General features: G+C 42.5%; 3 non-coding genes across 3 annotated transcripts; 2 read left to right on the top strand and 1 right to left on the bottom strand.

Annotated features, from left to right (window-relative positions):
• Positions 1 to 9,138: 9,138 nt before the first annotated feature.
• On the top strand, positions 9,139 to 9,212 carry TRNAV-CAC (transfer RNA valine (anticodon CAC)). Its single transcript has one exon. It is a non-coding gene; the product is annotated as a tRNA-Val (tRNA).
• Positions 9,213 to 14,197: 4,985 nt separating this feature from the next.
• Positions 14,198 to 14,271, top strand: TRNAI-AAU (transfer RNA isoleucine (anticodon AAU)). Its single transcript has one exon. It is a non-coding gene; the product is annotated as a tRNA-Ile (tRNA).
• A 1,172-nt stretch (positions 14,272 to 15,443) lies between these two features.
• TRNAI-AAU (transfer RNA isoleucine (anticodon AAU)) lies at positions 15,444 to 15,517 on the bottom strand. Its single transcript has one exon. It is a non-coding gene; the product is annotated as a tRNA-Ile (tRNA).
• Positions 15,518 to 17,791: the final 2,274 nt, after the last annotated feature.

Below are 17,791 nucleotides of genomic sequence, written 5' to 3'. Positions count from 1 at the left end.
GAGTTCTCTGAGAAAATAATGATGCTCAAGTTTAAAGGTTGGGGAGATGTTAACTAGGTTTAAAAGAGTGTTAAAGGCAAAAGAAATCATATGTACCCAAACCCATGGTAAATAAGAGGGACCGATTTGCAAGTAGGACAGTGTGGTTGGAGAGAAAGGGGCGGTGGGGTATGAAATAAAGCTGAACACATGAGAGTCAGCCATGGAGAGGATTTCAGGTCATAATATTAAGGATTACCTTATTAAATAGCTATAAAATATGTGATAATCGGTTCTTTTAAAATGCCAGTTTCTACCCTTTATCCTTTTGTCCTCTCAAAGTACACAGGATGTGAGACCTAGTGTGACCTAATCTCTAAGTTAAAACCAGCTAAATTTTCCCCCAAACAATTTGGGAATACTCAGAGAGATTCAGATCATGTGTATACCCTTAGCCAACTAAGAACAAATGCGATGGTCTCAGTTGAGAGCCTAGCAAATTTGACTCCCCTACCTAGAATTCCAGTTCTGTTCTCTCTCCGCCCCCACTCCCCTCCCCCATCCGGTGCTGGGCTCTGCAGATGCACTAGGATTTAAGACATTGAAGTGTAGGTGGACTAGGGAGGTTGTAGCACTTATTTTCTCGCCTTGTACTCAATCAGGCAGAAATCCTGCACTCCATATTTCTCATTTTTTAAAACCAAAATCTGTGACTAAAATACACTCCAGTAACTCAATATACCATTAAACCATTTCCTCCTCTCCTTTCTCATTTCAAATTCCTCAAACATCCCGGCAAATCCAGAGCCCGCTATGCACAGTTCTGATTCCGGGGGGAGTAGGGCTCCTCCTTGCAACCGGGACGTCTTCGTCCCCACCTTGAGCTGAGCCGGATGCCGAGTCCTTGGCAATATCCTGCACCGGCAGCTGCCAGTCTAGATACCCTGCCTGCGAGGGTCCCAATGCCCGATTTCGTGTCTGTCTGTCCCATAGATCTATTTCTAAATCACACACTCAAGTAAACTCTTCCTAAGCCCACCTCAACCCTGGCAGGACTTTTCTGTGCCTAAATTAAACTCGCTGGAGCGGCGGCTCTATTGACAGTTGGATAACTGACAATCTCTGGCAGAGAGTGGCCGCCTGACCCAGGGAAACCGCCTGGAAATGCAGGTCGGAGTCCCGACCCCCGCGCGGCGCCCGGGATTCCTAGAAAGGTGAGGCTTGGAGTTGACCCTGTTGCGGAAACACCTTAGCAGAGAGACGCAGATCAAGTTGGGCTGCTGACCAAGTCCCTGGAGGAATTGCTGGTGGTAAGAACAGGGTCGCGGCCGCAACCGCGGCGAAGGAAAGCAGAGTGAGGTTAAGTAGTCATCTCTATCCAAAGAGATCTGCCGCGGTTCCAGACAGGAAACTTTTCTTAGTAATCTTCTCCATTCCCTACTACTTTCCACCCCACCCCCTCCACGCACGAATCTCCTGTGGAAGGTTTCTGAAAATAATTCTGTGAAGGAAAAAACAACAACAATAAATGTTTGCCAGAAATGGAAGAAACCTGGTAGCCTCACCTCTCGTTTTTCGTTTATTTGCTTGTTTAGACCCTCTTCCCTCTTTCTTTCTTTCTTTTTTTTTTTTCCCTGATTGCAAATTGTTCAGTTGCCATTTGGCCGTCTTTGTGAAGCACCTGCTCAAATTTTTCACCCATACACCTTAAAGTGAAAATGAAAACAAAGCCTATTAAAGAAAATTTAGAAAAATCCTTTTTGCCTTTGCGATAGTCAAATATTTTGTAGATTTGACAAAACAAGTAAGCATTTTTAAAAAGATTGAAACTATGGACTTCATCCAAACTAAACATTATCTTCATCAAAAGGCTATTGAGAGAGAAAACGCCAGCCTCAGACTGGAAGAAGGTATCCATGAGACAAATTTTTTGGAAAAGCTGTTGTTTCCACTGGATTTAAAAACCAGAATCCTTTCACATGCTAGGCGGACATGCTAATTATTACATTACAGAAACTCCCTGCTACAATCAGGCCTTTCACAACAGAATGAGATGGTGATTCTTTGGATATACTCAAACCTAATAACTTTCAATATTTTTCTTTTTTCTTTCTCTCTCTCTCTCTTTTTTTTTTTTTTTTGAGACGGAGTTTCGCTCTTGTTGCCCAGGCTGGAGTGCAGTGCTGCGATCTCAGCTCACTGCAACCTCCCGGTCCTGATTCAAGCAAGTATCCTGCCTCAGTCTCCCAAGCAGCTGGGATTATAGGCAGGTGCTGACACGCCTGGTTAATTTTGTATTTCTAATAGAGACAGGGTTTCACCATGTTGGTAAGGCTGGTCTCGAATACCTGACCTCAGGTGATCCACCCGCCTTGGCCTCAAAAAGTGTTGGGATTACAGGCATGAGCCACTGCCCCCAGTCATGTTTTTCTTTATATTTTTATCCACAGTGTGTTTCTTTCCTTCATACTTTCTTTTTTTCCCCCCTTTTTCTTCCCCCTGCCCCCACCCCCCCGAGATGGAGTCTCACTCTCTCCCTGGCTGTAATGCAGTGGCACGATCTCGGCTCACTGCAACATCCGCCTCCCAGGTTCAAGCAATTCTTCTGCCTCAGCCTCCTGAGTACTGGGATTACAGGCGTGCGCCACCATGCCTGGCTAATTTTTGTATTTTTAGTAGAGACAAGGTTTCACCATGTTGGCCAGGCTGGTCTCGTACTCCTGACCTCGTGATCCACCGGCCTCGGCCTCCCAGAGTGCTAGGACTACAGGCGTGAGCCACCGCACCCCACCCGGCCCTTTCCTTCACACTTTCTATTTGTTAAAATTAATGCTGTAGAAACTCCATGATTCATAACCAAATACAGCTCATAACTAGAGTCTAAATTTCTCCCCCAAAGCTAGGCAGAGTAAACACAGGGATGTGATTTCAAGGAACTCTTTGATGTTTTCCTATGGCTTTGATTTCCAACTCTCTTCTTGACCTTGAGGAGCCAGGAGAATCCAACACACTGAGATCTGGAGACCACTCAAGCTTCTGCAAAGTCAATGCTTGTCTGGAGGACAGTGTTGAGCAGGGGATGTGATGGGGGAGGGGTGAGCTGTGCCCAGTAGACTGTCAGAAGGTGATGACAAGAGAGGTGGTATCTGGGAATTCATGTGACTGGGAATTCATGTGTGGTGAGTGTATCTAGGAGTCATCGGTCATTCTATTGTTTGTGTCACTCTTACCAGTCTGGAAAGCACATGCTCAGTGATTATGTCAATCTGTTTAATGGACAGATGATGTACAACATTTGTCTATTTTTTATTTCTCTTCCTATGTCAACTGACAATTGTCACTGTCTTTTTTCCTTTTCCAGCATTTCCCGGGTATCTGGAAGGTGCTCAACAGTGAGATGGTGCTCTTCCTCCAAATCTGTTGACATGACAGGACAGTGCCACTTATGAATCTCTGACAAATAGCAAAGTGGAAAATTCCTGCTTTTGGCAGCTAAAACTTGGATTGATCACAATATTTCAGGAAACAGAGAAGAAAGACAGTATTTCCCAGTTAGCAAGATCTTGAGTCTTATGATTTTTTTCTGACATTAAATCTGCAGCATAAATGGCATGAGTTTATTATTTTCAACAATTTGATTAGACATTTATTTCAAAGAAATTAATGAGTAGCCTACAATGTGCCCCATCCTGAGCTAGGCTCTAGCGGTAACAGATATCTTGAAAAAATGGACATGCCTGAGGTAACAAAGGGCTCAACACTGATTTTTCATAATAAAATTACCCAAAACAGGGTGGTTATATTTTAAATTGACAAATGAAACCACAGAGATAAATACTCATGCACTATCACGGAAACATAGAAAAGGAGCAACTGTCACTCCAAATAATGAGGAAAAGCTTTCAGAAGAAGTGATAACTGATCCTGTAGCAGTATGAGCTGCAGACAAAACCTCTCAGACACTGAGTTGTAGAAAGAAGGGCTTTACTCAGCTGGGAGCATCGGCAAGCTATTGCCTTAAAATCCGAACTCCTCAAGTGCACAATTTGTGTCCCTTTTAAGGGCTCACAACACTGAAGATTTCACATGACAGGGTCGTGATTGATTTGAGCAAGCAAGGGGTACTTGACAGGGGCTGCAAGCACTGGTGGTCACAGAGAAAGAGAACAGGGCAGGGAGTTTCACAATGTTTTTCTCTACAATGTCTGGACTCTATGAAAAACATCGGTTTCTAAGTCATGAGTTGATTTTTAACTACTAGGTTTAGGCCAGGCAAGCCCAGGTCTGGTTTTGGGCCTGGCGCCGGGCTACCTGTCTTTGATTTCACTTCCTTCTTTTTTTCTTAAAACAGGTACTGAGTATAAAACAATATAAAACAATATGAGAGGGTCTCTCTCTTCCCTCAATCCAAGACTTAATAGATGAAAAGTAAGAAATCGGCTGATGAGAGATGGAGGGGATAGGGGAATCTGGAATTAGAGGCAGCATGGAGAAATAAGTCAGTGTTTGGGGAAACTCCAAGGAATTCTAAATTTGAGGCAGGGAGTAGGAGAAAATAAGACAAAATGAGAAAATAAGGGTTAGACCAGGAATAAAGAGGACGATCTTTCACTTAACACTTTGGTGTGATGTGCTGTGGAGAGTTGGGAAAGTTTGAAGAAGAAAAATTATATTTTCCATTTCAAGCTAAAGTCTCAATGGCTGCTATGCAAATAAGAAATTTAGGGAAACAAATATGGAGACAAAGGAGCAAGGAAGGTTTTTCTGCTTACGGTTAAGGTAAGGCCTCAGAAAACCTAATACTTTAATTGGATTACCTCAAAGAAAGAAAAGAGTCAATAGAGTAGATGTAATCATTGAAACAATTAACCAAGGAAAGTTTCCATAAACAGAAGCCTAGTATCAGACTTCTGAGCAGTAAAATAAAAAATTAGATCAGCATTAAAAAATAAAAATAAAGTGTGAACCAAGAATTACATAACAAGCCAAGCTAATCTTCAAGAATCAAGATTATGGAAAATAACTAGGGAGGCTGAGGCAGGAGAATCGGTTGAACTCAGGAGGCGGAATTTGCCGTGAGCCCAGTTGTGCGATTGCACTCCAGCCTGGCATCAAGAGAGAGACTCTGTCTCAAAAAAAAAAAAAAAAAAAAAAAAAAAAAAAGGACGACAACTAAACAATATCCTTTTTTCAAATTAAGGTATTAAGTGTTACTTAATACCCCCTCTAGCAGGTGGAATTATCTTGATGACTGCTTGGGTTCAGCGGTGACGATCTACAGTTTGTATTCAGACATAATTGTTGCGTTCACAGCGTTCACAGCTGATCGATATAAATGATGAAAAGCTAACACCCACTGTGGCCCGTTCGGGGATCCAAACCGCAACCTTGACATTATTAGCACCACGCTCTAACCAATTAAGTTAACCGGCCACGACGCGAAGTTCACTTCCCTCTTAACAAGATATAAAAAAATAAACGATTTTTCCCCTCTTCAACTTTTTTTTTTTGAGACGGAATTTCGCTCTTGTTGCCCAGGCTGGAGTGCAATGGCGCGATCTCGGCTCACCGCAACCTCCGCCTCCCGGGTTCAACCGATTCTCCTGCCTCAGCCTCCCGAGTAGTTGAAATTACAGGCATGCGCCACTATACCCGGCTAATTTTGTATTTTTAGTAGAGACGGTTTCTTCTTGTTGGTCAGGATAGTCTACGAACTCCCAACCTCGGGTGATCCGCCCGCCTTGGCCTTTCAAATTGCTGGGATTATAGGCGTGAGCCATCGCGCCCGGCCTCAAGCAATTTTCTCATTCGAGTGCAAAATGGGTCATAAAGCAGCGAAGACAACTCGCAATATGGACAACGCACTTTGGCCCAGTAACTGCTAATGAACGTACAGTGCAGTGGTGGTTCCAGAAGTTTTGCAAAGGTGAGAAGAGCCTTGAAGATGAAGAGTTGTAGTGGCGGGCCATGGGAAGTTGACAAGACTAATTGAGAGCAATCAGCGAAGCTGATTCTCTTACAACTACAAGAGAAGTTGCCAAATAATTCAACGTCGACCATTTTACCGTGCGGCATTTGCAGCAAATTGGAAAGATGAAAAACCTTGGTAAATGGGTACCTCATGAGCTGAGCGAAAAAAAAAAAAAGGGCCGTTCTGAAGTGTCTTCTTCCTTTATCCTACGCAACAAAGAACCATTTCTCCATCGGATTGTGACGTGCGATGAAAAGTGGATTTTATACGACAACCGGCGACGACTAGTTCAGTGGTTGGACCGAGAAGAAGCTCCAAAGCACTTCCCAAAGCCAAACTTGTACCAAAAAAAGGTCATATTCGCTGTTTGGTGGTCTGCTGCTTGTCTGATTCACTGTAGCTTTCTGAATACCCGTGAAACCTTTACATCTGAGAAGTATGCTCAGCAAATCAATGAGATACATCGAAAACTGCAATGCCTGCAGCCAGCATTGGTTAACAGGAAGGGCCCAATTCTTCACAACAACGTTGACTCGACTGCACGTCGCACAAATAACGCTTCTGAAGTTGAGCGAATTGGGCTACGAAGATTTTCCTAATCCATCATATTCATCTGACCTCTCACCAATCGACTACCACTTCTTCAAACATCTCCACAACTTTTTGCAGGTAAAACGCTTCCACAACGAGGGGATGCAAGCATTTTCTGTCCAATCCCGAAGCACAGATTTTTACCCTCCAGGAATAAACAAACTTATTTCTTGTTGGCAAAAATGTGTTGATTGTAAAGGTTCCTATTTTGATTAATAAAGATGTGTTTGAGCCTAGTTATAATGATTTAAAAATTCATGGTCCGAGACTGCAACTACTTTTGCACCAACCTAAATGTTAATTTTAACGAATTGAAAGTATGAAGGAAGAAACACACTGTGGATAAAAATATACTAAAAAGAAAAACATATTAAAAGTTATTAGGTTTGAGTATATCCAAAGAATCCTCCTTTCATTCTGCTATGGATTGCTGCACAGAAGAGAAAGTTTTTTGGGGTGTACTGGTTAGCACATCTGGCTACAAGAAAGGGGTCTCAGATTTGAAACTGATTAAAGCCATAGCTTTTCCAAAAAGATTTCTCACTTTATCGAGAAATACAAATATTCACATTCTCTAAATGCCAAAGTCTTCCCGTTCTCTCTGTTGTTCCAAACTTAAATATGAAAAGTTTTCCCAGTTCTTCTGGAAAAAGGACTCTGCCAGATTGGGTCTAGGCCATTTTGTCATTTAGGCAAAAGTGCAGTTAAGTCTACATATTACCATTACACACACACACACACACACACACACACACACTCTGTGATCCTTCTCTGAAAACACTTTTATGTTTTGAGGTGTTAATTTTGCCCACTTTGAAAACTAAAATAGGTAAACAATTTGTCAAAAGATAACATGTGTGTTTTAAATTTATATGGTTAATAAATCAGTTCCTACATTCCAACATTTAATGTCAATTATGATTTATGGAGTAACTTTATTAAATTTGTGCCTCCTTTCACCTTTACTGTTTGTTTTTGCACACTTTTAACTGCTGCATGATTTATCACACATTTTGGCCAAGATTCTTCCCCTTAGTGAGTTATGTCTTTATTCACAGTAGGAGGAAAACGTGATTCTACAGAAAAATGTATTTTCATGTATTTTATGACATTAAAATAATAGTGACATTAAATTTTAATTAAATAATATTTTATAATGTGACATATTATAAATTATAATAATAATAAATAATATAAGTAATAAATAATATTTGATATTAAATATTATTTTTAATAAATAATAATTATGACATTAAAATAATAGAGTACTCATTACTAATTCATGCACACATCAGTACACAATATAAATATATAAGAAAATACAATGAAACTGAAACTATGGTAGATTAACAGACTGCAAAAATTAGTGATGAGCTCACGAGTACACCAATAAAAATGTACACACCCATGATAAATTGAAAATGATACTTCCAAGGCACAGGGAAGCTAAACGCATTTCTCTATCCATTCATCCATTGGTGAACACAAGAATTCCATATCTTGGCTGGGCGCAGTTGCTCACGCCTGCAATCCCAGCACTTTGGGAGGCCGAGGAGAGCCCAGAAGTTCAAGACCAGCCTGGGCAACATGGTGAAAACGCGCCCCTACTAAAAATACAAAAAAAAAAAAAAAAAAAAAAAATCAGCGGGGTATATTGGCATAGGCTTGTAATCCCAGCTACTCGGGAGACTGAGGCACAAGAATCGTTTGAGCCCGGGAGACAGAGGTTGCAGTGAGTCAAAATCGCACCCTGGGTGACAGAGACTCTGTGCCACCAAAAAAAAAAAAAAAAAGAATTCCATATCTTGGTGGTATGCAGATAATCTCTTGGACATACTGATTTCACTTCCTTTAGCTATATACCCACTAGAGAGTTTGCTGGATCATATGGTATCTCTATTTTTAATTTTTTGAGGAACCACAATACTGTTTTCCATAATAAATGGTATTAGTTCTTTAAATAGTTGGTAGAATTCACTAGAGACGCTACAGGTCCTGGGCTTTTCTTTGATGGGAGATGTTTTTATTGCTGATTCAATTTCCTTATCTACTATTGGTATGTTCAGATTTTCTGTGTCTTCATGATTCAGGCTTGGTAGGTTGTGTATGTCTAGGAATTTTTTTTTTCATTTTTCCCAGTCCTTATCCTGCCTGGCAGACAATTGGACACACTCGACTCCCGGGCCCTCAGTTTCTTCCCTTCGAGCACCGCCCAGCACAAAGAGCGGGCCGTTTCCAGGGTTCAATCCGCTGCCTCCCGGCTATTTTCTTGTGGTAATTTTCTGCCTCCCAAGAGATGGAGATCACCGAGCCTTCTGCTGTTGGAGAAAGCCTAACAGAGGGAGTACTTTAAAAAAAAAGTCCCCTACTGGGGGGCTATGTAAAATTTCTGTGCTGTGTTTGAAAAGAAAATTTTCCCCAAGTCGTAGTATTTTCTTTGTATGACTCGTGAACTCCGATATTACTGATTTTAATAAATAGGAAAGCTTATCAACCTTGATAATTTCCTGAAAGAAAAGATCAATTCGATGTTACCAAATCTGGATATCCAGAAAAATTTTCTTCTCCTCCTAGGAGAAAAATTATCAAACGTCAGGGTTTCTGTAGTGTAGGGGTTATCACGTTCGCCTCACACGCGAAAGGTCCCCGGTTCGAAACCGGGCTAGAAGCAACCTGTACTTTTGAGGAATCCTTAGCTGAATTTCTCAGTGCACGTTTTTAGAATTGCACCCCCGCACCATATTTAGCCGTTTAGGAGAGAAGGTTCTCCTTGTCACCTGTGGTGTGCCTATAAACCGAAGTACACCTGCCGCCTTTCTCCCACCAGAGCCCTTCCTGTTTTCGACAAGGAAAAAGCCCTCTTCAAAGCCAAGTGTCCGTGGCTACTCGGGTGGACATGAACAGACCCGAGCAATTTTTTGCCGAACAAATTATTATTATTATAATTGATGCTCTCATCGCCTGATCCCCACAAAGACCTCAAGGACTTGGTTCGCAGGCAACTTGAACGATCTTTCCGCTCAGGAACATTTTTCCTGGAGGGTCAAGGCGAGGCCGAGACTTTGCCGAAAGCCACCGTTTCCGGGAGCACTGGGCCAGAACCGCCCCTCCAGGTGCAGGCAGGGCTCCAGTCGCTCACTCGCTGCTCGTAAGCCTCGCTCCATGGGATCATCACAAGGTTCCACTGAGACTCAGGACGCTACAGGAAGATTTGGAGTGGGATTAGGGTGTTTTCCTGTGTGTGCATGTACTGAGGTCCTCGAAAGGAACCTGGGCTGGCAGATGTTCTTGCTGAGCTTTCCTCCCTACCGGGACTCAGAGTCCAGCTCGGAGATTACTGCACTCAGGCCAAGGCCAGCCCCTGTGGGTAAATGGAGCCTGCCGGCCCTAGATATATGGAACCGTTTGCGGACTTTTTTTTTTTTTTTTTTTTTTTGAGGTATAGAAGGAGCCAAACAGCCACTTGCCTCTTTTACGATTTAGTCACGAAGAGATCAACCAGAATCCTAGAAAAGTTATTCCCAGGTGGGATGAATTCATTATATGAAGGAAGCGGCTCTGAGTAGAGCAAGTGGTAGACTGTAATGGATATGATGGTGTTCTACCTAGAACCCAATGGTTTTCTACATTGCCCAATGTTTTGTGGAGCAAGGTACTCAGACACCCAACATCCTGGAGTGCTGTTTGCTGCTAACTCAAAGCTCAGCTCTTCCCAGGAATTGTTCTAAGCTAAAAAAGCTACCCTGTTTAAGGTTATATCTTTTCTCTGGGATCAGCCTACATCTAAAGCCACGTCTATGAGTGGGTACAAAGACCCAACTCCTTTTCCCCAATTCAGGACATTTCTAAAGGATCATTGTAGCTCCAGAGCTCCCCATGGGAATGGTTGAGTCCTCTTTTGTGTATCATTCCTGGATACACAATAGACTTCCTTCATGAAAACTATATCCTGGAGTCTGTTTCTCATAGAATACAATAACCTAATGCAATCTTTTTTTTTTTTTTTTTTTTTTTTTTGAGACGAAGTCTCGCTCTGTCGCCCAGGCTGGAGTGCAGTGGCTCGATCTCGGCTCACTGCAAGCTCTGCCTCCCGGGTTCACGCCAGTCTCCTGCCTCAGCCTCCCGAGTAGCTGGGACTACAGGCGCCTGCCACCAGGCCCACCTAATTTTTTGTATTTTTAGTAGAGACGGGGTTTCACCATGTTAGCCAGGATGGTCTCAATCTCCTGACCTCGTGATCCGCCCGCCTCGGCCTCCCAAAGTGCTGGGATTACAGGCGTGAGCCACGGCGCCCGGCTAATGCAATCTGAATATAAAACCGAATATAGTCCCCTATAGTCTATTTACGAAAGACCTACTAAAAGCAGTATTTTAAAGCATGTATCAGATTTGCCTCTCCTAAAATCAGAATTATACAATAGCTTCCCGTTCTACTTGAATTAAAGCCAAATTCCTAAGATCTCCTACAAGATCCTATATACTCCGATCCTTCATTTCTCTCTGATCTAATCTCTATTACTGTCTCCCTCTCTTGTATTCTGGCCACATGAACCCTTTTACTGTTCCTCAAACATTCCATGCAAGTACCCACCTTTAGACTTTTATAGTGGTTGTACTCTGCTTGTGACACCTCACATGTCAGGTGGCTTGATTGCTCCTTTTCTTCCAGTCACAATCTTATTAAGGCTATACTAACAACTCTAGCTTTCCAACCTACTCTCATCACTCCAGTTCTTCCTACCTGCCTCTATTTACCAATCACATTTAACACCTTCTTACACATTTTATAATTCACATTTTTATTATGTTTGTTATTTATATCTGTTTCCATCCTCTATGAGGGCAGATATTTCATTGGCCCGGTACTAGTGATGTGTTGCTATAGTTCCCTGATGCCTGTCAAGTGTCTAGAACTGGACCTGTGCGGTTGTTACAGAAAGTTAAAGAGATCTTTTTAAAACGTGAATCTGGCTGGGCGCGGTGGCTCACACCTGTAATCCCGGCACTTTGGGAGGCCGAGGCGGGTGGAACATTTGAGGTCAGGAGTTCCAGACCAGTCTGGCCAACATGGCGAAATTCCGTCTCTACTAAAAATACGAAAAAAAAAAAAAATGGCTGAGTGTGGTGGCGCATGCCTGTAATCCCAGCTACTGAGGAGCCTGAGGCAGGAGAATCGCTTGAACCCGGGAGGTGGAGGTTGCAGTGAGCTGAGATCGCGCCACTGTACTCCAGCCTGGGAGACGGAGTCAGACTCCGTCTCAAAACTAAATAATAAACAAATTTTAAAAATGTGAATCCGTCCATGTGACTTTTCTGCCTAAAATCCTTGCATAGTTTCCCATTGTTGTTAGGACCAATTCGAAAATCCTTAACTTGGCCTATAGTGATCATAGTTCTTAGTTTAGACTTAATGTAGATCAATTAACACCTGATAATTCCTTTTTTATTTTTATTTATTTATTTTAGACGGAGTCCTGCTCTGTCGCCCAGGCTAGAGTGCAGTGGCGCTATCTTGGCTCACTGCAAGCTCCGCCTCCCAGGTTCACGCCATTCTCCTGCCTCAGCCTCCCGAGTAGCTGGTACTACAGGCGCCCGCCACCAAGCCCAGCTAATTTTTGCATTTTTAGTAGAGATGGCGTTTCACCATGTTAGCCAGGGTGGCCTCTAACTCCTGACCTCAGGTGATCCGCCCACCTCGGCCTCCCAAAGTGCTGGGATTACAGGCGTGAGCCACCGCGCCCGGCCAATTTATTTTTAGTGCCCCATCCACTTACCATCAAGTATTCTGATTCATTTATAGTAATCTACTAGAGGGTTTTGCATCATGTATTCATAAATGTTCTTTCTTCCTCAGACTTCATCTCCTACTACTCGCCCTGTACCACTCTGCAGCTCAGTCTTAATCTCCAGACAGACTGACGTGTCTTAGTTCCTGTCCCTCAGGTGTTTCTGCCCGTGTTGTACTCTCCTAGGTGCACAAAATAAGGCCACTGTTGGCTCCTTCTCCGTGCTGTCCCCTCAGCCCCTTCCTTCTCCGCCTGATTCTATCACATTCCCTTTACATCATTACTTGTACCCCCAAAACAATGTTCCAGAATCTAGTATGCCCCAACTAGACAATCTACATACTGATTGCCTAGTTTCGCTTCGAATTTGTAGCAGGGAATTCAGGAAGAAGGTGTAGAAATGTGTCCAGGATTGGCCGGGCGCAGTGGCTCACGCCTGTAATCCCAGCACTTTGGGAGGCCAAGGGGGCGGATAACCTGAGGTCAGGAGTTCGAGAACAGCCTGGGCAACACGGTGAAACCCCGTCTGTACTAAAAATACAAAATTAGCCGGGAGTGGTGACACATGCCTGTAATCCCAGCTACTCGGGAGCCTGAGGCAGGAGAATCGCTTGAACCTGGGAGGCAGTGAGCCGAGATCGCGCCATTGCACTCCAGCCTGAGCAACAGAAGTAAATCTCCGTCTCACCGGAAAAAAAAAAGCAAAAGAAAAGAAATGTGTTCAGGATCGTATTTGTGCTCAGTATAGTTAAAACAAACAAGCAAGCAAAAAGAGTATTGGGATCAACCCTCTAAAGCACAGTGTGACAATGGCCATCAAAATTGCCAATGTACATGTTCTTTGATGCAGCCTTTCCACATGTGCAAAGTATCATGGCATACATCAGATACGGTGTATGCTCATAGATACGAAAAATTTGCAATAGGAGGATGGAAGTCTAAGCTATGCCTATTAAACTTTGGTATATACTCATATAACTGAATACTATGCATATTTAAAAGAGAATGAACACTTTTCTGTTGTGATATGAAAGAATTGCAAAAATATATTCTGAGTTAAAAAAAAAGCAAAGGATTTAAAAAGTAGATAAAATGCCACTATTTGTGAAGAGAAAAAAGAAAACATTTGTTTAACTTTGGCTATGCGTTAAAAATCTCTGGAACGATAAAGAAGATATTAAAAACAATGGTAATATTTTTAGGAGACAATGGCTGGGTAGAAAGATCGGTTTAACCGTCCCTGAAGGGTGAGTGGAGCCACATTTCTAGAATTCTCCAATACCAAGGTCTTCAAAGTGGGCTTTGATTTGAGGTCACTCTGGAAATCTGAGGCAACAGGTAGGGAAACTTCCAAATGGAGGCTCCGGGCATGAGAAACCTGCCTGGGACGATCTCGACGGTGGGACCATCGAAAACAGACTCGTCGGGAATATCCTTCAGGTGCCAATTTCTAGGTTGTGTTAGTGAAGGGCTCTTACAAAACAAGGACTCGCTAATATTTCACCGAGTCTGATTCATTGTCTGCACGTACTGATTACCAGACATTTAGAAAGCAACAAATGTTTCCATGGATTCCTGGACTATTCGCCGCAGTTTGAAATTTTTAAGCGTCCTCTTTCAACTCTAGGAACACGGCTTAAAAAATAAAATAATAAAAATAAATAAATAAAAAATGTTATTTCCTTGTTTTGTTTTTGTTTTAAGAGAAAGTTTCTCATTCTTTTTATTAAGAATCTAAAGCAACTAAGAAATTGTTTCTTCTTGTGAGACAAACAAGAATTATATTGCTGAATTTAATGCTTTCCCAAAAAAGGATGAGGGTCGAGATTAAGAGGGGGGAGGGAAAAAAAAAAAGAGATACCCCAGCGTCGGCTGGTTAGCTCAGTTGGTTAGAGCGTGGTGCTAATAACGCCAAGGTCGCGGGTTCGATCCCCGTACTGGCCACGTATTTTCCCCAGTAGTTTTTTATGGCAGTTCTGCAGAAACTCGTCGGTTTTCAGCCAGCGAAGGGCTACGGATAATTAACGATGCAAATTGTCGGTTTTCAGCCAGCGAAGAGCTGAGGCTAATAAACAATGCTCTCAGATGGTCCAAATTCGCTGCCATCGTTTCTTAATCCATCTGAATTCTAACTCCATTCCCGAATCACCCAAATTTCTACATCTTCTCAGGTAAAGTTCATATTCTTTTCCACTAGGTGTTAGGGCTAGGGACAGAAAGCTGTTCAGGGCAGAGGACCCAAGATTGGGAGCCCTGCCTAATGAAAGAAAAAAAAAATTAGAAGATTATTGGCTTTTTAAAAATTATTTAAATGAAGCTTACTTGATTTCAAATTGTCCTCCCAAATTGCTCCTGAAACCAACCTTCTTTCTCAAATTGTCAAGAGATACAAGATAAAGAGAACAAATTCTTAGGAGATTGTTATTATATGTCTCTGAAGACTTTTTTAGATTTAACTGACAGAAAAGATTGCCCTGAGAGGAAGCTATCGCTTTGAACATGGAACACAGACTTGGTGTGTTTTGTTTTGGTTTGGTTTCTTGTTTTGTTTTTAGGAAAGGATGAGCTAGAAAGGAGTCGAATCTGGCCTCTTGTGATTAATAAACATGCACCTTGCATACTGCTTCCAACTTGAAAGGGCAATTCAGTATTTCTCTCTTTATCTTGTATCTCTTGTCAATTTGAGAAACAAGGTTGGTTTCAATAGTAATTTGGAAGGACAATTTGAAATCAAGTAAGCTTTATTTAAATAATTTTTAAGACGCCAATAATCTTCTAATTTCTCATTTTTTTTTTTCCTTCGGCAGGACTCCCGATCTTGGGCCCTCTGCCCTGAACAGCTTTCTGTCCCCAGCCCTTACACCTGGAAGAAAAGAATAAGAACTTTACCTGAGGAGATGTAGAAATTTGGGTGATTCGGGGATGGAGTTAGGTTTCAGATAGATTAAGAAATGATGGCAGGGAATTTGTACCATCTGAGAGCACTGTTAATCACCCTCAGCTCTTCGCTGGCTAAAAACCGATGAGTTGCATTGTTAATTATCCTTAGCTCTTTGGTGGCTGAAAACCGACGAGTTCCTCTAGAACTACCGAGAAAAAGTACTGAGGAAAATATGTGGCCGATATGGGGATCAAACCCACGACCTTGGCGTTATTAGCACCACGCTCTAACCAACTGAACTAACCGGCCAACATTTTGGGTCTCTTCCCCCACACCACTCCCCCTCACCATTAATCTAGACCCTTACCCTTTTTTGTGATGAAAGCATTAAATTCAGCAATATAATTCCTGTTTGTCTCACAAGGAGAAACAATTTCTTAGTTACTTTAGACAATTCAATATCATATTACCTCTGATCATTCTGGGTAGTCTTTTCTGTCCTGTATAGTTTCCATACCTGCACATACTCATGAATATTAAGCTGAATACTGCAGAAGTTCTTTCTGGAGTTATCTCTTATTACAGCTCTCTTCTTTCTGGTATGCTATCATATTAACTCTAGCTGCCCCAGTCTCCCAGTCTATCAACTCCTTATCAACTCTGGGAGTTCACCAGGCTCTGCTTGGGTTCTGCCTCTCTGCATTGGGGCCTGGAAATTCAAGGCCTTAGTTAGGAGCTAATCCTAGTGCTCACCTCCCCCTCTCTCCAATCATTCATTTTTTTCCCTGTGATTCAGGGGTTACTATTCTTCCTTACCAAATACTGTATGTCTTGAAAAGTGTCATTTCATCTTTTTTGTTAGGTTTTGGTTCTTTACAGCAGGAATGTAAATCTGATCCCTGTTATTCCAGCTTGACTGGAATCATCTCCCAGTTATTTGGAGGATGAAGAGCTATTTGGAGGAGCTATTTTCTGCTATGGGTTGCAGGCTTTTGGCACCAGAGAGGACCCTGTTGTTATATAAGTGCAGCGGCCTGTCTTCCAGGGCTGTCCGGAGATCTTGGAGCCTCAGGGTTCTTGGGGCAAGCAGATATTGAGCTGCGTCTCCAGGCTCCGACTGGGACAACATGTCTGAAGAGTTCAGGCTACAAGCCCCAGGGTGGCTAAATTGCCTGCTCTTCTTTTGGGTTTGCCCTGGAATGCTCTGTTTGACTGATTGGAGTGGGCACAGAGGTAGAGAGAGAGCTTGGGGGAGGGCAGGTTCTGGGACTAGGGGTCTGGAGGGTCAAATGTAACTAAAATGGGCATTCGGATCTCTGCTGGACATGAACTGGTAAGTGGCATCCACGCACTTTTCCTTTATTTGTGCCCTGTAGCCACCAGTAGATATCCTTCACCTGAGGAAATTGGAAAACCTTCGCCTCGGGACCCTATGGGCATCTTCTAGTAAGCGAATCTGGGCGGTCCTACCAGCGTCTGTACCTAGGAGTCCCAAGGGTGATTGCCATCTGGCACAGCCTAGGGGATTGCGAGTGGATGAATGGGACACGCCCAGAACCTGAATTCCCCACAGCGAGTCCGCTCAGTCCCTGTCTTAAGCCATCCCTGTCCTTCCCCACAACAGAGGGTACGGAGACCAGTGATCTGTGTGAACTCGCTTGTGGACTAGATGATTTTTGATAAGTTGTTCGCTGATTACCTTTAAATTACCTTTCTTGTAAAAGTTACATTCTACCTCTATCGGTGGTGGTGTTAGAAAGAGTTGCTTGTGTACATCTTTAAAAGCTGTTTTGTTTGAAATTCTCAGGAGATTGAGTATCCTAGTTGCTTTCATTATGGCATAAATATTTAGCCACTAATTCAATTATATCTTATGTTATTTATACTAAAATTATAAAATCCTAGTAACCCTACAATTGTATCGAGATAAGAAGGCTTTTGTTCACCATTTCAAATAGTTAACATTCTAATTTTAAAGTGTATTTGGAGAAATTGAATTTAGCATTTTTATTATATTCTCTGAGAACTTCTTTAGTTTCACTGAGAATCATTTCATGTATCTGATTTTGTAAATCAGTTACCCTTTAAAAAAATAACAATTTTTCACTGTATTTGTCTTTTTCGTTATTTTCTCTATGAACTAGCTAACACGTCTTATTTATTGGAAGTAATATAAAGTTTCCTTTTAGGTATAAATCCATATTCCAAGCACACTTGCATTTTTTTCAGTGAAAATTTTAAAAAGAGAGAACAGAAATAAATCTGTATAAGAAATCTGTGGGCCGGGAGCGGTGGCTCACGCCTGTAATCCCAGCACGTTGAGAGGCCGAGGCGGGCGGATCACGAGGTCAGAGGTTGAGACCAGCCTGACCAACATGGTGAAACCCCGTCTCTACCAAAAATACAAAAATTAGCGGGCCGTGGTGGCGTGCGGCTGTAGTCCCAGCTACTCGGAAGGCTGAGGCAGGAGAATTGCTTGAACCCGGGAGGCGGAGGTTGCAGTGAGATAGGCCACTCCACTTTCCACTCCGCCACTCCAGCCTGGGCGACAGAGCAAGACTCCGTCTCAAAAAAAAAAAAAAA

Source organism: Pan troglodytes, chromosome 5, assembly GCF_028858775.2.
Source record: "Pan troglodytes isolate AG18354 chromosome 5, NHGRI_mPanTro3-v2.0_pri, whole genome shotgun sequence".
NCBI lineage: Eukaryota > Metazoa > Chordata > Mammalia > Primates > Hominidae > Pan > Pan troglodytes.
Note: the sequence above shows the minus strand (reverse complement) of the source record. Positions and strands in the feature narration are given on the sequence as shown.